Source organism: Stenella coeruleoalba, assembly GCF_951394435.1.
Source record: "Stenella coeruleoalba genome assembly, chromosome: 8".
In the NCBI taxonomy this organism is placed as follows: Eukaryota; Metazoa; Chordata; class Mammalia; order Artiodactyla; family Delphinidae; genus Stenella; species Stenella coeruleoalba.
This window is the reverse complement of record NC_137154.1, coordinates 105073809-105095312: the sequence shown is the minus strand read 5'-3', so window position 1 is coordinate 105095312 and position 21504 is coordinate 105073809. Positions and strand designations below refer to the sequence as shown.

The following is a 21504-nucleotide window of genomic DNA, read 5'->3' as shown; positions in this document are numbered from 1 at the left end:
CCTACGCCTCCTATGGAATAACATTCTTGAAATTCTCCAGTCTGGATTGGGTCTCCTGTGTATTCCTCTTGTGACATTTATCAAAACTGTAATTAAGTAGATCTGTGTGATTGTCTGTGTACAACTGACCTCCCCTAACAGGCCAGAAGCTCTGGGAGGACCTGCATCATGTGTCTCTTGTACCGACTGCACTCCCAGACCTAGCACAGTGCCCGGCATTGGATACTTGAGAATAAATGAGGAAGGAGAAGCAGCTTTGCTACTCTCCATCCTGAGCGATGCCAAAGCGGATACTTAACGTCAAAAAGCCAAGAACTGCTGAACCACAAAGAAAACTATTCAGCCCCCTTAGTTCATCCCCCCAGTGGGAAACTCTTCCTTGAATGGAAGTGATTCCTTTACTGGTGAGGCCACCGTGACAGAAGACAGTACAGAACACGTGGAAGGATGGTAACTACAGGTCTTTTGTGTTTGTCTTGCCTTATATTTCAACCTTTCCCGTTATTTTAGTCTACAGCCACCTATGGAGGAAGGAGCGGGGGTCTGGACACAGAAGGCCCACCCCACTTCTTCCTTTGCATAAAAGCCCTGCAGACAAGCCCATGTCGAGACAGCCGGAGTGCATCTCATCATGGCGCAGCTTCTAGGCCCAGGGACTCCCAACTGGCTTCTGAATAGCGTCTCTGATATACTAAAGAGGTAAATTAAATGCATTAATTTCAGTGAGAGTCACCATTGAGGCATTCAGGGCTGCACAGAAATTTCCAACAATTGGCCTCATTTTGCTTCAGTAACAAATAAAAAAAAGCAGGGGGGGAGAGTTTGGGTGGGTCTGGGAGGCTTTTTTTCTGCTCTCCTCCTCCAGACGGATAATCAAAATGAAGTTCCACATTGAGAATATGCATTTCATTTTATTCGGTACTTGAAAGCAAACACATTTGGCCCTTTCTCCTGTAATAAGACGAATCCCTTATCTGTTATTCATTGAAAAACATAAAGATGATGCCAGTGACACCAAGACCCTGTAAGCTTCTTTTCAGCCTCCTCTCAGCATAAAAAGGCAAATTCATTCTGGTTAAGATAGTTTTGTGCCGGGTACATGACATTCATTCTCTTAAACCCGTGGAAGCTGCAGCTATTTGGGTCGATTTATGCTTTTATTCTTATTTTTCAATCACTTTCTCTCTATTCGCGGGCCTGGGAAGCCCCCTCCTCCCGCTTCTTACACCAAGGTGGCCTACAGGTTTTATAGGAGTTGAAAAGGAAGTTCAGCACAAACCCAACCTCAAAATGCCTGATTTGGGCTCGTTTCTCAGGATTTAACAAGGAACCTGGATGGTGGGACAAAGGACAAGCCTCACAGCCAGAGGAGCCCGGCTCAGGCCGTGGATGTGCTGGGGGACTTCAACTGAGTCAGTTCATGCTAAGTACCAACGACTCATCCTGACTTCATTATCCCATTTAAGCCTCGAGACAACCCAATGGATTCACTATTCCAAATTTCACTTCGTATTTGAGGAATACGAAGCAGTCTCGGGGGGTTCAGGTAGTCGTGTTTGGGCCCACGGCTGGTAAACGAAGGACCCGACACTGGGACCCAGGTCAACTGAGTTCTTAGCTATTTCATGCTGCCCCAGGGTCCAAATTACCCTGTTAGAGATTCGGTTTTCTTCTTGCTGATCTCTAATGATGCCTCCCTCTTACCAGTTTTGGATAGAATCAACTCAGAAATACAAGTGCACTGCAAATTATAAAAAGAATATGAAAGGAAGGTGTTACTATTTTATTGTTAACAAGGTAATACTGTATTGGATTTAGCCAACCCCCATACTGAGAAACATCCTACAGACAGATAACGTTGTAACTGTTTTCTCAGGAAACAGGGACAGAATATACTCCTGTGGGTATGGATGTGCCTCCCCTGAAAAGAAGTTACGTGACACAGTGAGAGTCTGTCTGGGAAGAGACTTAATCCTGAGGTGGAAAATTAGGACTCTGGGATGTGGGGAAGAGTAAAAAACAAGGGCTGGGGCTTCCCTGGTGGCGCAGTGGTTGAGAGTCCGCCTGCCGATGCAGGGGACACGGGTTCATGCCCCGGTCCGGGAAGATCCCACATGCCGCGGAGCGGCTGGGCCCGTGAGCCATGGCCGCTGGGCCTGCGCGTCCGGAGCCTGTGCTCCGCAGTGAGAGAGGCCACAACAGTGAGAGGCCCGCGTACCACAAAAAAAAAAAAAAAAAGAATTTGCACTCAAATGCTGGAGAAGCCCAACCTAAGACATAGAATGAGAGGGCTATTCCTACACTTGTGGGAAAGCCACAGAAAGAAGTGTGATGATTTGCTCCCCGAACCAGCACTGAGAGGACTTTGGGAACAGTAGGGTGGTTGCTTATGGCAGGTTGTTAGGAAGAAGTCACCCTGCACCTTTGTTTTCTGCTGCTGGCAGCTGGCAAGAGGCAACCTCCTGTAGAAACCATCACCCAAGGCCAGGGCTCTGGGGCCCACAGGTGGTAAGAGTGCATCTCTCCCAGTGATCAGAGACCTCATGTAGCCCTGACCATTCAGCAATGGACGGTCATTCCAGGAGGGGGTACCTGGAGGGACAGAGGAAAAACCTGAATTCCTTCTAAATTGGGAGTATGTATTCTCAAAACTATTCTTTTGGGTGGCACCAGTGTGATCTGTCTATATTTGTTCCCCAATATTATGCAACAAGATATCGAGGATTATCAATAATTTTAATAAAGTAGCTTTTAAAAAAAATCTCATACTTACTAATTTCATGAAATGGCTCTTTATTCAAAGTTAGAAAGAAAAAAAAAGAGAGCCTATGATTAAGTTTGGGGGAGAGCAGAATCATGGCTCTGAAAAGTGAAATTCTTCCAGAGCCTTGCTTCTCACCAACCCTGATGCTCTGAAGACGAGCTGCAGCACTTGGATTTTAATTCAGTCCATTAATAAATGAATTATGCAATTAGTTGATACACAATTAACTGGATTCACAACGCGTGTAGAGCTAACTGGGTCAGCCTGCATCTGTGTGACTGTAATGTGCCTAAATGAATATGCCATCAAAGGACATGCAGTGGGATGGGGAATCAGATTCGTCTGAGGCAGGAATCACGCCTGCCAGCTGCCGAAAGTACTGCAGATAAAGCCTTGGTTGGAGTTGGCAGAAGAAACAAAAGCACACAATGCAGGACCCCAAGTGGCATCCTCTCTGCTGTAGCAGCCTTGTTCTCCCCAGATGAGCTTGGACGGAAATCAGTAAATCCCAAATCCTTCTAGACAGAAAGGAAGAGCAATTGGACTTGGATTGGGATCTATCAATTAATCACTAGCCAAACGTGGTTCTGACAACGTGAGATGAAAACCTCTTAGTGCAGCAGAGCCGTCCCTGGGACCTGCAATTATAACTGACCCAGATGCAAAGTCAATCAAAATACTCAATCCTGTGATATCTAATTCCAGCTGGAAAATGTAAGCCAATGAAATGTTCAGTTGTGCTTTGTGGGTGTGACCAATCAATCCATGTCCAAGAATTTGTCTTACAGTCAAGGTTTTTGGTGATCAAATTGAGGTTGGTATCAGAAGCTCACAGTGATCTATGACTATGATGTGTGTGCCTGTGTGTCTTCTGTAGGGAGAGAGGAAAATTATGGGAGTGTCTACATTGAATTTACTTAATTTTGTTTTTGAATGCTTCAAAGATGTTTTGGGATTCCCGAGCCTTTCTAAATCAGAATCTGTACTTTAGCAAGATCCTCGCAGGATTCACTGTGCATTCCGGTTCCGTCTGAGAAGTGTGACTGTAGGGCACTCCATGTTCACAGGAAGTGTCATTGTCATAAAATAGGACATTAAGAGCTCTTCTTGTGTGCGGAGGCCCTGCGAAATCTGAGAAGTCTTATTTGGTATGAAATCACTGGCATGACCATGCGTGGCACCATCCCTGAACTCAGAGAGTGCTGAGTGTGGGCACTGGTCTGGACTTCACCACTGATTTGCTCCCTAAAGCACCTCATCTCCCAGGGTCTGTTTCCTTCTTTATTTGCAATGAGAAGGTTGGGCCAGACTGCTAGTCTCCAGTTTGCATCACCTCCATCTCTGAATATGGTAATGAAGGGAGGAAGAACAGCAGGGTAGTTAAGAGCACGGGAGAGAAATCCGCTGGTCCTTGGGGCCGATCGAGGGTCAGCCCTAGGGTGTGGCACCGAGAAATGGATTTAATCTTTCTAAGCTTCACTTTCTTTGATTATAAATCGGGCACATCTTAAGCGTCCAGTTGCATGGATGTTGACAAATGTAGTCCATGTAACTCAAACCCAGTCAAGACACAAAGGGTCCCCATCACCCCCTGCCCTCTCTTACCCACCATGCCGTTCTGGCACCCACAGTACACAGAGAGGGTTGGGTGGTAGAAATGTTCTCTGTTTTCATTGGAGTGGTAGTCACACGGGAACACGGTTCTTGGAATTGTTGAACTGTGCTCTTAAACCGGGCTTGTTTTACTGTATGTCATTTACGCCTTAATAAAGTTGATTTAAAAAGAAAATAACAAAGCACCCTGGAGGGTAAAGGAGTTCTTCAGCTCTCTTCCCGAAAGCAGGTTTCACAGAATGATTCCTAGCACACAGACCCAAAGAGCAGGGTAGCAGGAAGAGGTGAACTGAAGCCTTGGCACTTAGAGTGGGTATTCACGACAAAGCCGCTGGATCCATCCTATGGGTGACCTTTGGGGACTACTGAGTGCTTCGTGTGTCATTACATTTGGCCTACGGGTAGTAAGGTATATCTTCTCCCGTGACCTGTGAATGAAACCACTCTCACCCCTCCTGCGGTGACCCCTCCTGGGGCAGAGGCATCACGAGTCTCCAGAAGAGATGGGCAAAGACACGACCTTGGCCTCCCTCACAGACCTGACCACAGGCCTGTAGCCACCGCAGAGGGAAAATGAGACGGGAGGCAGACTCCCCCTGTACAACCTCCCAGAGTGCAGAGATTTCGCTTCAAAACAAAACTGCTCAGACACACAAAAACAGCTACAGACGTAACCCCGAGTGTCAAATGTAAAGAAGTGAGCAAATTGCTAAAATGAGTTGAAACAGAGTCTCAGGACTTCTTACCACAGGCTGTTGGTCCCTGACCTGGGTTTACGATCGGAGCCAATTAGCAGGTGCTACCTTAAAATTATGGAGCGGAAAGGGCACCTAGGAGACCATCTAGTCAAGCAATTTCAAAGTATTTTTAGCCCCCAAACCAAATCTGACACAGGAATGTAAACCAACAAAAAAGAGAAGAGCGTAGGTAATCTAGAGGAAGCCGACGTGTGGGTTCCAGGGTCCCAGCCCCTCCATCCCTGCGATGGCCTCTGAGGGACATAACCCGACAAGCATGGGACCTGGTCCAATGCCCTTATTCGACCGATTAGGAAACTGAGGCCCTATATGATAAGGCTCTGCCCTCAGGCTGCAACAGAGGCTGGTCTAGAGAGATCCCGACAGCCAGGAAAAGAGGCTTTTTCCGTTGTACAGAGCTGCCTCCACAAATACCACACAAACCCATTTCTTTGGGCCGGATGATTTGCTCCATCCTGAGCCACTCCTCGGAGAATCCTGAGAATTCTGGGCGGAAGGCAGCTGGCTTGGATTAGCTCAGCCACCACGGGCCTCCCTTCCGGGGTCAGCGCTCGGATTATGGAATCCTGCACCCCCCGGCGCTGGGAGGGAAAGTGCCTTTGCAGCTCAGGAAGAAAGGGGGCCTGGGACAGGAAAGAAAGAAAGAAGGAAGAAGAAGCAGCGCTCCTGGGTGGGAAGTGTGTCTGGCCCAGGGTGGGGGGATGCATGGCAGAGACACACGGGGCTGGGGTGCAGCAGGCATATGACATCCACCGTGTCTCGTGTCCCAGCACAACTTGGAGGACTGTTGGCCTCCCCCGTCTCTCCCTGCTACGCTCAACATTCCCGTAAACCACTAACACCTAGAACCCAGGCCCCCCCCCCCACCGCCCCAGGGTTGGGTGAGAGCCACAATCACATCTTCTTCATTTCCCAGAGAGCATCTTTGAAAGACTTCTCCAAGAGCGAGGTCTCAGGTCAGTGGGGACTGAGCCACGAGGTGCCCCAAGCTGGCGCCTCCCCTGGAAGCTCGGCCTAACTGGGAAACATGGTGATTCTGCCATTTAAACCCGGGGGCCTCCAATCACCCAGGGGCCATTGATCCACCTGGCTTTCTCCCCAAAACCACACTGGAGAGCAGGAAGCTAGATTATGTTCCCTTCAGAGCTGGGCTCACGGCTCCGTCTACAGTCTGAGACCAAAACTCCTGCCACCTGTCATCCCTGATCCTTGTTCAACTCTCAGGTAGGTCCCACGTGCTCTGGAAGGAAGAACAGATCATTCTAAACAAGTGGCCATCTGTTCCCGCTGCACCAGGTCCTGGGGTGGCTGTTGGCGTGCCCTGGTGTTTGAACCCTGGGAGATGCTAAACTGCTCCCCCGCAGATGCCTTCGGTCTGGCTGCTACCCGCTCTGTACCACAATCTCCACCCAAAAGCCCCCCAGCCTGCTAACACCCGGGTTTTGTCTCTGTGGTCGGCTTCCCCTGGCAATGAGCTGAGACGCAAAATGGACCCAAAATGGTCCTCTGAATTGCTGAACAAGCCTGCCTTACTGTCAGAGAGGGCTTTGGGGCCCGTGGAGAGCCGAATCCTCACGCTTTTTAAAAATTATGATCCTGGTGGCTAGCTGGGACCGACAGCTAAAGGACATGGAGGAAGTTCCCCAAAGATATTTCAAGATGAGCTCGTCATGTTCTGAGAAGCTGGATCCACCCAAGAGTGGAATCAGCTGGGTCTCCATCCTCGACATCGTCATGACTAAACGAGCTGGCAGGTGGCAGCAGTGGTGGAAGCAGAGAAAGCCCGCATCTCTAGACGTGATGTCCAACACGACAGACGGGGCCACCTGTGACCAGAGGCTGCTGCCCTGGGTGGCACGGACTAAAGTACCCCTCTGTCCCTGCCGAGGGTTCTATTGGGCGGTGCTGCTCTAGACCTTTTTTTAGTCATTGATTTGTGTGCCATTGAATATTTGAGCCCCGACCAGCCAGGCGCCAGCATGCTAGGCATCAGGTCCGGTTCTGCAATTACAGGGTCTAACGGGCGAGGCTGGGGAGGGTGTCAGAGATGTGATGGTTTCCCTGACCTCAAAGGTTGAGCCGCGGGTCATGGTGGAGTCGGGGTGGGGAGACAGGAGTGCTCCCAGGAAGAAGCGTAGCATCTGCAGGGTGGCAGCAGCCACCTCCCTTGGTGCCTCGGGGCCCCAGCTCCGCGCAGTCCAGCCCGGGGGCTGCGCTCCTTTCCTGAGCCACCTGCCCCACTGCCCAGAGGGTGGCCTGCTCGAGCCTCAGTTTCCTCATTTGCAGGACGGGAGTGAGATCCGTCGCGCAGAGTTATTTTAAGTAGCAAATCAAGTGTAGCGTAGAGAGGCGAGGAGCACAGTGTGTGACACGCGTTCAAAGCTCACACGTGCTAGCTCACGTTTCCCTTTGTCAGGCCAAGGCCGGAGGTCCTGAGGAAGCGCCGTCTCCTGGGCTCTGTGCCCGGGCCCCGGCTACAGAGGGTGCGCCCGGCCCCTGGCCTCCCGCCTGTGCCCAGCCAGCCTGCTGCTGTGCCCTGCAGCTATTTCCAGCCCACGGCCGGGCTGCTCTGCTCTTCCTGCCTTTGTCTTGCAGCAGGTGGTTCTCATTACCGCCCAGCGAGGTTGCGGCCGTGAACGTGCTGGCATGTGCCGCATGAGTCTCTGGCCACGTGTCCCGTGCCTGGAGGCTGTGGGCCAGCTCCGCTAGTTGTGAGGCCTGGAATCTTCTCTGGGATGCAGCCGAGTGATGGGGAAAGGCCGTGGGCTTTAGGACCACAGCCCAGATCCTTGGAGGCCCGGCTGGTCACTGGCAGCAGCCTCCTGCTGGGCAGGCTCCTATCTGTCTCTCACTGCGGACTCCCCGTCTGTTGTCACAGGCCCGTGCACCCAACACACCTGTCTGCGGTGGGCTGCTAACACAGGGATGCTCAGAGCTGGGGACACAGCAAGGAGAAGACACACAAAAATCCCTCTCCTGGGCCACACAGACAATGAACACAGTCGAGAGGGGGCGGGGGAGTCAGCGAGCGGCTTGGGGAGAGGGCGGCCACCGCAGCCTCCACTGCAGCAAACGTAAGCAGAGGCTAAGAACGTGGAGGAGGTGAAGGGTTTTCTGCCAGAGCTATGAATTTTTCCAGCCTGCATTCCTTCCCTGAGCCACAAGCTGTGCCCAGGAATGCTGTCTGAGAAAATGAATGGGCAGTGTGTCAGAAGCTGAGACTTTCTTAGCTGGCCCTGGCCAGCAGTTGGTGTCACCTTGCCCCAGGGTGGCTTCTGAGTGGCAGCAGGACAGAGGCTGTAGCTGAGCACACGCGCTGGCCTTCCTGGCCGGGGGTCTGATCCCAGGACTCAGGAAACAAAAGGATGTCTGCAGCATGGCAAGGAAATCTTAATGAGCGCTAGGAACGGAAACAGTGGGGGTGAGGTTTTAATTAGCAGAAGGGACAGTCTGCCCGTTCTCATCATGACCCAAAGGCGGGTCGCCATTGGCCACGAGCATCCACCATCACTCACTTCTGGACCCGATGACTTCACCGCAAAGCCAACTGGGTAGACGCCCTCCTCTCTCCCTCACTCTCACCTCCTGGGCATCTGGTGCTTCTTTCCCTTGACATCCAGACGCTCAGATCATAGCCTCTTCCCAGCACCCTTAGGCGCCATCAGTCCAGCCGATGGACCCTTCTCCTTCATCTTTTTTATCTCCAGCTCTGTCTCAACAAGCCCCAAGCCCTCTTCCCCGCAGTCCTTTCCTATGCGGAGGCCAGGCCCACAGCCTGTCGCCCATTTATCAATGCATTCCAACTGTAACTCAGGTATTGATCTGTGTTTGTTGGGTTTTTCCTATAAACTCGGGCTGTAAAGATTTCATTAGCCTGCCTCACAGTCATTACATCAAGTAATAGGAAACATCCATCTTCCCCAGGCTTCACTTCTGCACCCAATGGAGATCAGTTTGAAGAGTGTTAATCAAGCTATGAAAATCATTGGCAGCTCATTCCCTTATGATGAAAAAGCTGGTTTGCAGTGTCACTGGGCAGCAGAGTCCTGGCACCTTAGATACCTACCCCAGTTATGGGCTGTGTGGCTTCCTGCTTAGGGAGAAATTCTTTTATTTTTTATTATTTTTCATTTTTTTTTGGCCTCATGCCCGTATGCAAATCTCAGTCTTTGGTTTAGCGTGATTCTCTAAGTCGTGTGCAGCTAGAAGACGGTGCAGGCAAGGCTGGGCTTCTCTGCAGACCGTGGGCAGATGGAGGGTTGTTGGTCACTGCCGTGGATCCCTGCCACAGCCAGACCCGTGCAGCGGTGGGAAGGGAGTCCACCAAAGGGCGTCCTGTGTGCAACGGGAGCTCAGCTACAACCGACTCGTCCACCTGCTCCGCTCCGTCCACCCAGGAGCTGTTCTAGGGGCAGCTCAGTTCTTCAGAGACCGTTCTGGCTGCCCTGGGGTGAGTGGAGGCAGGGGCAGGGGGTGTGGTGGGGGACCAGTGAGGAGGCCATCGCTGTGCACAGGTCAGGGGTGGAGGCGGTCAGGGCCGAGGCAGCAGGAGTAGGGATGCTGGGAAGGGCCAGGAAATGTGCTAGAAAATTTAGCGACACGTATCTACTTCCACTACAGCTCTGTGAGATAAGAATTACCCACCCATTTTCCAGATGAGGAAACTGAGTTGCAAAGAACTTAAGAAACATCTCTGCTCACAAAGTTTCCTAACCGAGCTTCTCTCCAGATTACAACTTGGGCGGTTCCTCTACAGCCATGATGGGAGTGTTTGCTTGATAGGAAGGGCTGGAAGGGGCTGATGAAGGATATAGCGGTAACTGTCTATTGTGAAAACAGCCCAGAACCATCTGAATCTCCTTAATCATTATCCATAGCTCACACAGGGACCTGCTCCCCACAAATTGCCTGCGTTCTTCTCTTTCTGACTTAAGCTTTATTGTTTATTGCTCAGGTCTTTGAAATACCTCGAACAGCAGAGGAAAGAGCTTCTCCCCCCGGGGCTGTCAGAGGGGGAGCCTGAAGCAGTATACAACAAGCATGGAAGTTTCTGGAAGGCACCTGTTTTATCTTAAAAATTTATGTGGATGTTGTACTCTGCTTCACAGTGAGTTCATGTTTGTTTTACGGTTTAAAACCATTTTTTAAAAAAAATTGCAGTCAAGTACTGCCACTTGAAGGCACAGGATAACAAAGGTTTGCCTTCCATATCACAGGTACTTTGTATTGTCACTTACTCAGCGCCAGGTGTGGTTCTGAGCGTGTTACTTGAGTGACTGCACGGTGAGGTTTCGTTATCTCCATCCCCAGATGAGGAGGTGGGTGCTCAGAGAAGGTGGTGACTTACCCAAGGACACACAGTACGTGACAGAGTCAGGATTTGAACCGGATATATTTGTTCCAATACCTTGCAAGAGGCCACTGCTGATACCCCTGGGGTTTGGTAGCCCAGCTTGGAAAGTGGAACTGGGTGGTATCTGAAAGTTCATGCAGAAAAATGTCATGTTTACAGTTCAGGTGGACTGGCTCCAGAGCACACCCAGTCTTCAGTTCTGGGGGGTCCTGGGGAGGAGGGTGGCAGAGGGGACGCTGAGAACAGGAAGCTGATGCGATCTGGGGACTGGCCACTGGAGGTTGGCCGACCTGTGCAAGGTCCCACTAGGGCTCAGGGCAGTGGCTGGCCCCTGGGCTTCTGGGCTTTCCGGGCACAGGGGACCATCAACCTGCAGCAGGACCCGACTCGGTGCTGGGGAACTGTGGTCCATTTTCAGCCATTGCTGAAGGGGGTTTGTAAGAAAAAGCAGGCACAAAACCCAGTTAAGCAGCAGCTCCAAGAGGGACACCGGTACGTCCAGGTCTCCAGAGTGAACCGTGTGTAGGAAGCTGCAACTTGGTGGGCGCCTGAGGGCTGCAGGCCTGTCCTGAGTCCATCGATCATTCAAAGGTTTCTGCAGACCCTACCAGCCCACAGGTCTGAGCTTGCGGTGTCCTGCCTTCTCTAGCCTGGTGTGGCATAGGAGGGGAGGAGGGAAGAATGCACTAACGTTAGGATGAATGCGTGGCAACAGCTGAGAGATGGCTGAGACAGACAGCAACTGACATCACCTAAAATCCTGTCCTGTTTTACAGCAGAGAAGGGGTCTACACAGCCTTCCCTGTAACCATCAAGGGTTAAAATCCTGTTCCCTGTGGTCTAGCCCTCCTGCAATTCTAATTTAAATTGCAGTGTGCTACTGTAGCAGTTCAATTCCTGATTACATTTCTGACAAGTGAAACAGCCCCAAACTAAGTCTCCAAATAATAGTGTTCACGTGTTAAATACTTTTTTTTAAGATGGAAAGAATCATGCCCCAAACCCATGACAGTTGGTCATCTTCTTCCTTTTCTCCCAAAATTCTGAACTGCATTCATGGATCAGAGACAGAGGAGACCTTGTTTAAGGGGGTCTCCCTATTTCTGACTGATCACTTGACATTTTCCCATCTCTCATTCCCTGCTCTCTTCCAGGCCAGGGAAAAATTCAGTTTGGGTCATTTTCACTCAATGTAACAAGAGGCCAAGATTCAGGCAAAGAAGGGAATGAGTTCATTTGCAAACTCAGGGCTAGAAGCACAGTCTCATTGCAAATCCAAAATCAGTTAAGAGGCAGGAAGCAAAGACTAAGGGTAAATTGTCAATAATCATCCGGGGAAAAAGGTTAATCTGGAGCTTCAGGGACCCTGCGTGAGGACTGAGATCATTCAGGACCTGTTCAATATGGTAAAAGACAGTGATCTCCCAGGGAGACAGGGGCACCTGGTTCCATAACGGATGGGGGAATGGTTGGAGGGAAGAGAAATGTCTAGTAAATCACATATTACTATTCATTAATTAACATTTTCTGAGTTCATCTCCTTTGCCAGACGCTGTACTAACTATTTTGTGTATATTTTCATGTGATTTAAAACCTCAAAAGCATTGTGGGGAAGGAACTTTTTTCTGTTTTAAAAATAAGGAAAGTGGGACTCAAAAGATAAGTGAATTGCCCAAGATCACACAGCTAAGATGTGCTGGAATAGGGACTTCAGCTCAGGTATATGTAACATACAAATCCTTAAGTCTTAACCATCACTTTTTATTGTCTCTTTACACTACTGGTAATAACTCTGCTATTGTTGTGTTGAGTTTAGAGTTAAACCTTAGATTATTTCAAATTTCATACATGAGCAGCTTGGGTTTCCTACTTGGCTGTGACTTCCATCAGGAAAAGACAGTTTTATGCCCTCTAATATTCCCCCAAATGAAAAAAAATGTTCTAAGTATAATAATTTGCTTTTCACAGTACTTTTTAATCTTCAGAACATTTCTGCATACGTATATTTCCTCACTGCATCCCTTTGCGAAGTATTCTATTATTGTCTTTAGTTTGCAGGTGAGCAGAGACATGAGGATTTTACAACGCGCATCAGTTAGCCAGTGGGAGAAAAAGAACTGACCTCTTGCTCATTTTCCTTGTAGGCCAATGTTCTTTTATGTCAGGCACTGCTAACTGCCTTCCTAAAAGCCAGTTCTCCTTGCTAACAGGCAGAACCTCACCCCACATTTGTTTAGGGGACCCTTTGATTTTAGGAAACGTGAGCTCAGCCTCTAATCCAGAGGTGGACATTAATTCCATTTTAGTCAAAGAGATGTAAAAGGGAAGGGTTTTCCGCCCTGGTAAGAGAAATGCCCTGCGCTGCTCCATGCTTCCTAACTGGAATGTAGGACTTGATTCTTGGTGCTGCTGCAGCCATCTTATGACATTGAGGAGATGAATAGAATTACATACAGGCTGAATTGAGCCCTAACATCACTGAGCTGCTGAACCAACATGAGCCACTGCCTACCACCATGTCTTTGTTATAACAAAGTATAAAATAAACCTCTGTCACTTGTAACTGAGAGTTCCTACTGATGCTACCTTCTACTACACCACTGAAATGGTACTCAGCTGAAGTGCGTTTGGAAAGAGACCTATAAACATGCTGTGTACAACACAGCCAGTAAACAAATTCACTACGTGAATGCCAGTGTCATCGTTATTGTTACCATTTTATTTTAAACGCTTGCTGGTATGATTTTGTATTTGCATTTGGATTCCTAGAACCCAAATTCCCCACTACAGAGAGTGAATATACTTTACTGAGAATAAAAGCTGCCCTGGTCAATTCTTACTGAGTGAGGTGTTGGGCCTGTGACTTGAACTGTTACTGTAGGCAAGTCTTTCTTGGCCTCAGTTTCACTTTCTTTATACAAATACAGCAAAGTCTACTCTCTCCGCTCAGAGTTTAGTGTGAAGATGAAATAGAGACAAGAGAGGGAATTAGAGAAACAACAGGAAGGGGCATGCAGCACTTGTTAAAATGATTACTGTGTTCTTGTGTTGTGTTTGGCATTTTACCTGTGAAATCTCATCAACTGAGGACCTTACAAGGTAAGTATCAACCTCTCTAAATATTGAGGGACATGGAAGGTATGACCGGGAAAACTCAGATGTCTTGACTAATCCCACACCCATCAGGGATGTAAGGTGGGTATATAATGTGGGATGGGGACAATGGTCCTTGTCACCTATAAGAGCTTCAGGATATCAAGCAGTCTGGGAGAACCTCTCTTAGGCCGGTGTACTAGGTCACAAGGAACAAAGTCAATGGAATTGATTTCTTGGGTTGACCAAATGGGAGTTGTCTAATCCTGATGGTGACAGTGTGTTGAATTATAGGCATAAAAGGAATTTGGAGGGAGAGTGAACTCTGCCCTCCAGCTCTGTACAGTCAACAGTGACATGGAAGCCAGAATTCAGCTTTTTCCCCTCTAAGGACAAAAACGTTTAGCCAGAGGAAGCTGCAAAATGTGGCCGGCACAAGCAGAGGGAAGATTGCTCAGAGTACAGAGAGAAGAGAAAAGTCAGAGAAAATAGCATTTATGTGGAGCAACCTTCCAGAGCCAAGCAATGAGGGAAGGAGCCCAGCCAGGGTGCTCACACCCAGCCCCCCAGACTCACCCCCAGATACCACGCAGCCTTGCATCAGTTCCACAGCCATAGAGAGAAGAGTGCGTAGAACTTCCTTAGGGACCACTGCAGGCTGATTCCTAGATGAATAAAACTCACCTCCTGCCCTCAAGGTACTCAGTGTCTATACGGAGCCTGCAAGAGGTAAACCCATAAGTATCAACTGTGACAAGCATGGCATTGACCTTATGATTTGTAGATGGAGTCTCTGGACTTTGCTTACTCCTTTATTTTAATCAATACTTCTTTCTGAAGGACTGAGATATATTTAGTTTTAAATGAAATGTGGAGTTCCTCAACTAAGGCATACTATTACTGAAATTTAATTCATGTGTATAAAGCACTGAATGCACTGACTATTACATAGTAAGGAGATTGGTGGTAAAAATTTGGGTCTCCAGAGCCAGAGCGCCTGAGTTCCATCCCACCTCCTCCACTTACTAGCTGTGTGATCCTGGTCTGACCATGGGCCTCTCTGGGCCTTGATTTCCTCATCTGTAAAGTGGAATAATAATTGAACCCACCTACTGAGTGGTATAGAGTTAACATGTGTGATGTTCTTAAAATGTGCCTGGCACATAGTACGTGTTCAGGAAATTTTAGCCTTTAATAGGAATGGTAGCAAGTAGTCATAGTAGTAAGAGTGAGTTGGAGTTGGAAAAGCAGAAATAGATGCCATTAGTAGGTGATTAATTATCCACTGGGAAGACCCAGAAAGTGAGAAGAACACAGGCTATGGGAACACTATCTTGCTGACTGGAATGGCTATGATTGGATAAAGGCTTGAAAAACTCTTAAATTCTCAATTCTTCTCAGATTTACTTCTGGTCAGGGCAGACCACTATGCTTCCAATAAAGTCCAGGAAGAAGGAAAAAAAAAAAGGAAAAGGAAACCATTGTGGAGAACACAATTTACTGAATTTCTCCAACCTCAACATTAAGTTAAAGCGAATTCACGGTAGGGGCAAGTACTCTGATGTAATCTGAAGTGACTTTTCTGTTTGATATAAAGCCATAGAAAATGCACAGGGACAGTTTAAAGAACAAGCAAGGTGAGTGAGCTGCATGAAAATGGGAATGAAAAATAACCCAGAAAATGCTATTTATTGTAAAAATTGCTGGCGTGCTTAGAGCTGCTTTGATCATCTTTGCCTCAAAGAAGCAGACCCAACAAAGTGAAGTTTCAGAAAAGGGCAGCAAAATGATCAGAGGCATAATGGGTGAAAAGAGGTCTTTATCCCTAGAAGGAAAGAAACAATTGGGAAAAAATTCTTTGGCTTAATAGAGATCTATTGGATAATGAATGGCGAGTAGTGGCCATTCAGGTGCTGCCCTGTCCCCTGTCCCAAATCACACGAATGAGAAGGAATTTAAAAGGCTTGAAAATAGATAAATGGCCATCATAAGTTTAAAGCCTCAACTGGGGGAACTGGCAGCCTCGGGGCATTTTTGAAGCAAACAATGGAGTGACTTTCTCAGAAGATCAAAAGTTTTGCTCCTATCCAATAGCAACTCATCATCCAAGGGTGTTTGCTGAAAAACAGAGGGGCAATGGCCTGCACTAGACCCCCTGCAACACAGAAAGCTTTCCCTGTGGACGTCCACAGGGATAGTCCGTTGAAATGGAAACAGAGAAAAAGAAAAGACTGAATTTATTTCCCTCTGGGACTTGGAAAATGCAATGGGATGGAGTTGAAGAGACGCTTTCAGATCTTAGATGATGTGAGGATACCCTCCAAGTATCCGACCCCCACCCCTTCCTCAAGGAAGAAGGAATTCCATCTGGGCCTTATCACTCAGTGTTGATCCAGGACCAGCTGCAGCACCTCCCCAGGGAGCCTGTTAAAAATGCAGAATCCTAGCCCCATCCCAGTTCCCAGAATCAGAATCTGCATTGTAACAAAATTCACTGGTGATCTGCCGACACATCAAAGTTTGAGGGTTTACTATGGTCTCAGGATATTCAGAGAAAGGATGAGGTATGTGCAACCCCAATGGTGCTCTCTCTCACTGTGGGGACAGCCAGTTATCTTATCTCCACGAGACTCCATCCATCCCCAAACTAGGAACTGACTTCCTAGGCATGCTAAATTAGATAATGCATTTAAAGCATTAGGAAATGGATCTGACATATAATAAAGAGAATTCAAAAAGTATTAGTGAACTTGTCGGTTATTGTTGGTATTTATAATCGTCCAACCACCAAGCAATGAGAAGACAGGCTCAAGAATGAGCTATGTGGCGCAGTGGTTGAGAGTCCGCCTGCCGATGCAGGGGACACGGGTTCGTGCCCTGGTCCAGGAGGATTCCACATGCCGCGGAGCGGCTGGGCCCGTGAGCCATGGCCGCTGGGCCTGTGCGTCCGGAGCCTGTGCTCCGCAAGGGAGAGGCCACAGCAGTGAGAGGCCTGCGTACTGAAAAAAAAAAAAAAGAATGAGCTACAGTGTTGTAAGAATGGAGAAACTGTCCAGGCAGTAAGAAAAAGAGACAAGGACGGTGACTCAACCTCCCAACTGTGAGTGAGACATGTAAGAGGTGGAGAAGACAACGGAAACTTGCTACGCTGTTCCGGAGTGTGTAAGTGGCTTTACATAAGGCCTAGCTGTGAACAGGCTTGCGAGACAGGTACATGGGTTACAAGTTCATTAAGAAAAACAATGCATGGCTCTTGTGAGTCTATGTGTATGTGTTTTTCTTGGTCATTTACCAAACATTTTGGTATTGTTTGATTTGTTACTGAAGTTGTTCATTAAAGTAAATTGGTCGCTTTAAACTCTTCTAAATAAGTATTATTTTACTTTTTAATTTTAAAAAAATGACTGCATAGTAGACCCAGAATTTCTCACTCACTTTACCGAAGCACGATTCAGCTTGAGGCTCAAGTTATTCCTGTAGCAGTTACACAATCCCAGTATTATCAGGAAGAGATAACTCAGTAATGGTGATGGTAGAATGGAGAAAGGCATAGATTTTCACCAGCCTCAAATGCCCAAAATAATGGCAAGGGTGTATCACAATAGTAAAAAGGATGTAAACTGTTGGCAGTGTTCACGTTAAGGAGGATTCTGGGAGAAGATGCAATTCGAGTTTGGAGGGAAAGCAGCCAGACGACCTGAGGGCAGTCTCTTGCTGTCCCTGTGCCCACAGCTTGACCTGGGCACCGAGTGTGCCATCTGTGACGGAGTCCTTGTGATCTCTTAGCTCACCCTCTCCCAATTTAGATGCTCTGGAGTGGACATCCCTCCCATCCCCAGCCTTATCCTTCACCTAATTAACAGCATGGGTAATAAACAGCCACCCGTTATCCACAGACAGGCAGGCAGGTGTACACCCTTGTCAAAGGTCTTGGCTAAATCATCTGGATTGTTTCTAATAACAATGGTAACGACCCTTGCATTAGCTTCAGGTTGTAAAACATCTTTCCTTGATGTTTGTTCAATATTTTCATGAGAACTAGAAACACCTATTACAGACTCTAGGATACTAACGGGCCCCTGGAACCATTACTATAATTCGTGCTGGAGGCTCACCTGAAGCCACAAATACATGGATTCCTGCTCCATCATTGCCCAGAAAGAGAGAAATGCAGTCCTGAGCCATCACTGTGACTGTCCGGAATATTTCTCCCAAGGAATATATACAGACCCACAACAGAAAAATGTAGGTTACTAAATAGATTTGTGTGGTTCCGTAGCTTTCTAAAGAGAACGGTCAGTAGGCTACCTAGGTGAGTCTTGCAGCTCAACTGCCTACTCTGGTACTGAATCATGTATTTTATCAATATGTAGATATGCAGGAGGACAAATAACAGAACAACTTCACAGATCAGGAATGGATTAACCAATGAAAGACCTTACAAATAGCCAGGAGCCTATATAGGGAGTATTAAGGAACCATTAAAATTATTTCTTTTATAAAGGAATGTGTTCCCTGTAACCATGCTTAGCAGCCCTGAGATTACAAAGGATCCAGGAAGATGAGCAGAAAAGATAACCCCTTGAGAAGTTTTCTCTCAGAAAAATAAACAAATACCTTCTGCTTGTTCATTCAAAATCTCTTTGAACTTCGGAGAGAACTTAATTCATAACTGGACTTTTCAGAAGGCAGAACTTTTGAGTTCTAGTTCTTATTGGGTCCAAATTTCTCTTGCTATATCCATAAATAACATTCTAAACAGCTGTCAAATCTATATAATCTTATGAAATTTGCACATGCTGTGACCTGTGGGCTGGAAAGTAGCTGCGATGTCTTTCCCCTCCTTCAGCCTACACCTCTCGACCTGTATCCCATGTCTGTAACTGTCTACCGTAAGTCTGCCCTTGGGTTGCCTTATATCACCCAATGTTATCTAACTTAAAACAGAACTCATAACCTTCCCTGCCTCTTCCTATGTGTCTCCATTCCAAACACCTCAAGCCTGCTCTCAATGACTGACTGTTATCAGTGATACCGTGATACACAGTCTAAAACTGTTTTGCTATTTATAATCCCTCCCTCTTTGTCCTTAAATCTAATTTACTATTTGGAAACATTTCTTTTTTTATGCATTGTTCATCACAATTACTCTTCCCCTCTATTCCCAACATTCATTCACTTATTCATTCATTTACTAAATATCTGGGGGGCATCTATTACATTCAGGTCTCAGTCAGAACCTTTGAAGGGCTAGACCCTAGGAGTGAGAAAGACTCAGAAGGTGGCTTCACAGTCTGGGACCCTGCCTTTTGTTAGCTCACTCTCTGATTGGATGGATGTGGTCTATTTCTACTCTAGTTGGCTGCCAGAGAGTAAGGTGAACTACTCTGCAGAAAGATCACATCATCCAGAGCCTCTCTAATCCTTTATATTCCAGGTCTAGAATTAAAAACGTATATTATCAGACACATTAAAATACAAGCCAAAAGGAAAAGAGACAGTAGAAAACTGTCACAGGGGATACTGACTTGGGTTTTCAGAAATGAACTCTAAATAGCTGTAATTCATATGTTTAAGAAAATGAATGACTGGATGGAGAATTGTGCCAGAAAGCACCACATACATAAACATATCAAACAGAAATTCTTAAACTGGAAAAAAAAAGCCCTGAAATTATAAATCCAACAGAGGAATTTCACAGCAGATTAGTTCTATTTCTAACTAGCTTTATGAGACCAACATAACTTTTGTTGCCAAAATATGACAAAAACATTACAAAAAAGTAAAAACCACCTCTTTCAAAATCAGTTTTGAGAAATCAAAACAAAATGATCAATATAATTTAGCACATATGTAAGTTAAATGAAAAAAATCTGTTAACACTTCATTAGATGCAGAACACTTGATGACATCCAACAACAATTTATGATATAAATTTTTTTAAACTGTTGCCAAAATAGAAATATAAAGGCGATTCCTTAATTTGATAACAATTATCAACAACAACAAAGTTACAGCAATAATATTTAATGAAAGTTTGAAGACTTTTCTTTGGGACCAAAAACAAGACAAGGATAACCATTATCACTACCTTTTTTCAAAGTTATATTGGAACTCATAGCCTGTGCAATAAGGAAGAAAAAGAGGGGTATCATGATTGGAAAGAAAAAAAATAAAACCTTCCTTATTTACAGATGGCATGCTGGTGAGCCTAGAAAATTTTAAAATAATCTATGGAGAACAACTGCTAGAATTAATATGCAGATTTATCAGGGTCATTGGACATAAGTTAATTATATAAAAATCAGTTATATTTCTATATACTATCAACAAACAATGAAATTATGAAAATTGCAAAACTTGTCATTTACAACTTTGTATAACATCAAACACCGAGGACTAATTTAACCAAAAGGTACACATGCACAGAAAACTACAAGTCATTCCTAAGAGAAATTAAAGAAATTCTAAATAAATGGAGAAATAAGGCATGGTATAGATGGTGATTCAATGATTCAGTACTGTGAAAATGCTAAATCATTTCTAACTGATGCACAGATTCCAGGCAATCCTAATCAATATCGCAACAGTAATTTTTGGTGGAAACTGACCAACTGATACTAAAGTTATCAGAATACACAGGAATAAAAACAACCAAGGCTATCTGGAAAAATAAGAAAGTTGGCCCACTTGAATTACTAGATATCGTGAGTCATTACAAAGCTATAAAACTACACTAATTAAGCAAGGATAGTATTATACAAGAACTATAGAGAACCAGAAAGAAATTCTCACAGATTGTGGAGTAGAAGGACATGAGCTCACCCCCTCTCATGAAAACACCAAAATCGCAACTAAATGCTGAACAACCATCAACAAAAAACACTGGAACCTACCAAAAAACATATTCTATGTCCAAAGACAAAGAAGAAGCCACAACCATATGGTAGGAGGGGTGCAATCGAGATAAAATCAGATCCCATACACGCTGGATGGGTGACCCGAAAACTGGAATAACTGCATTAAGAGAAATGTACTATCAGTCATTACAAAGCCAATAAATAGGCTGTGTTAGGGAAAAGAAAGAAATCAATCAATCCTCATGTAGTCGTTTGGTTTACAAAAACGGTAATACTGTGGTGATGTGAAGAAAGGATAATCTTTTCAATAAGTGACATTGAATAAATTTAATATCAATGTGGGAAAAAACGAATTTTTTTTTACCCCCTACCTCACACCATATACAAAAGCAAATTTCAGATGGATTTCAGTTTCTAACGAAAATAAAAAACAATGTTTCTGGAAGATAAAAAGAACACTATCTATATTACCTTGATTTAGGCCGATTTCTTGAAAAGAACGTAAGTAATACTAGCCAAAAGAAAAAGGTGGATAAAATGGACTTTGTTAAAATTAAGAATTTATGTTTTCATACCTAAGAAAGTAAAAACTTGTTAAAATTCAGAATTTATGTTTTCATACCTAAGAAAGTAAAAACTTAAGTCATAGAATGGAAAGGAATATTTGTAATATATGTAATTGACAGAGGACTGGACTCATATCCAGAGTATATAAATAATAATTTTAGAAAAAAGACAAAATCGAGTATGTTAGGCCAGAGGGGAAGATGGCGGAAGAGTAAGACGTGGAGATCACCTTCCTCCCCACAGATACACCAGAAATACATCTACACGTGGAACAACTCCTACAGAACACCTACTGAACGCTGGCAGAAGACCTCAGACCTCCCAAAAGGCAAGAAACCCCCCACGTACCTGGGTAGGGCAAAAGCAAAAAGAATAAACAGAGACAAAAGGATAGGGACGGGACCCGCGCCAGTGGGAGGGAGCTGTGAAGGAGGAAATGTTTGCACACACTAGGCAGCCCCTTCGCGGGCGGAGACTGCGGGTGGCGGAGGGGGA

General features: G+C 46.0%; 1 protein-coding gene across 16 annotated transcripts in view; it reads right to left on the bottom strand.

The window, feature by feature from the left end:
• Nucleotides 1–21504, bottom strand: part of NTM (neurotrimin) — a gene marked incomplete at its 3' end in the record, with an annotated part of 1328870 nt that overhangs the window by 984928 nt on the left and 322438 nt on the right. The window lies entirely within an intron of this gene.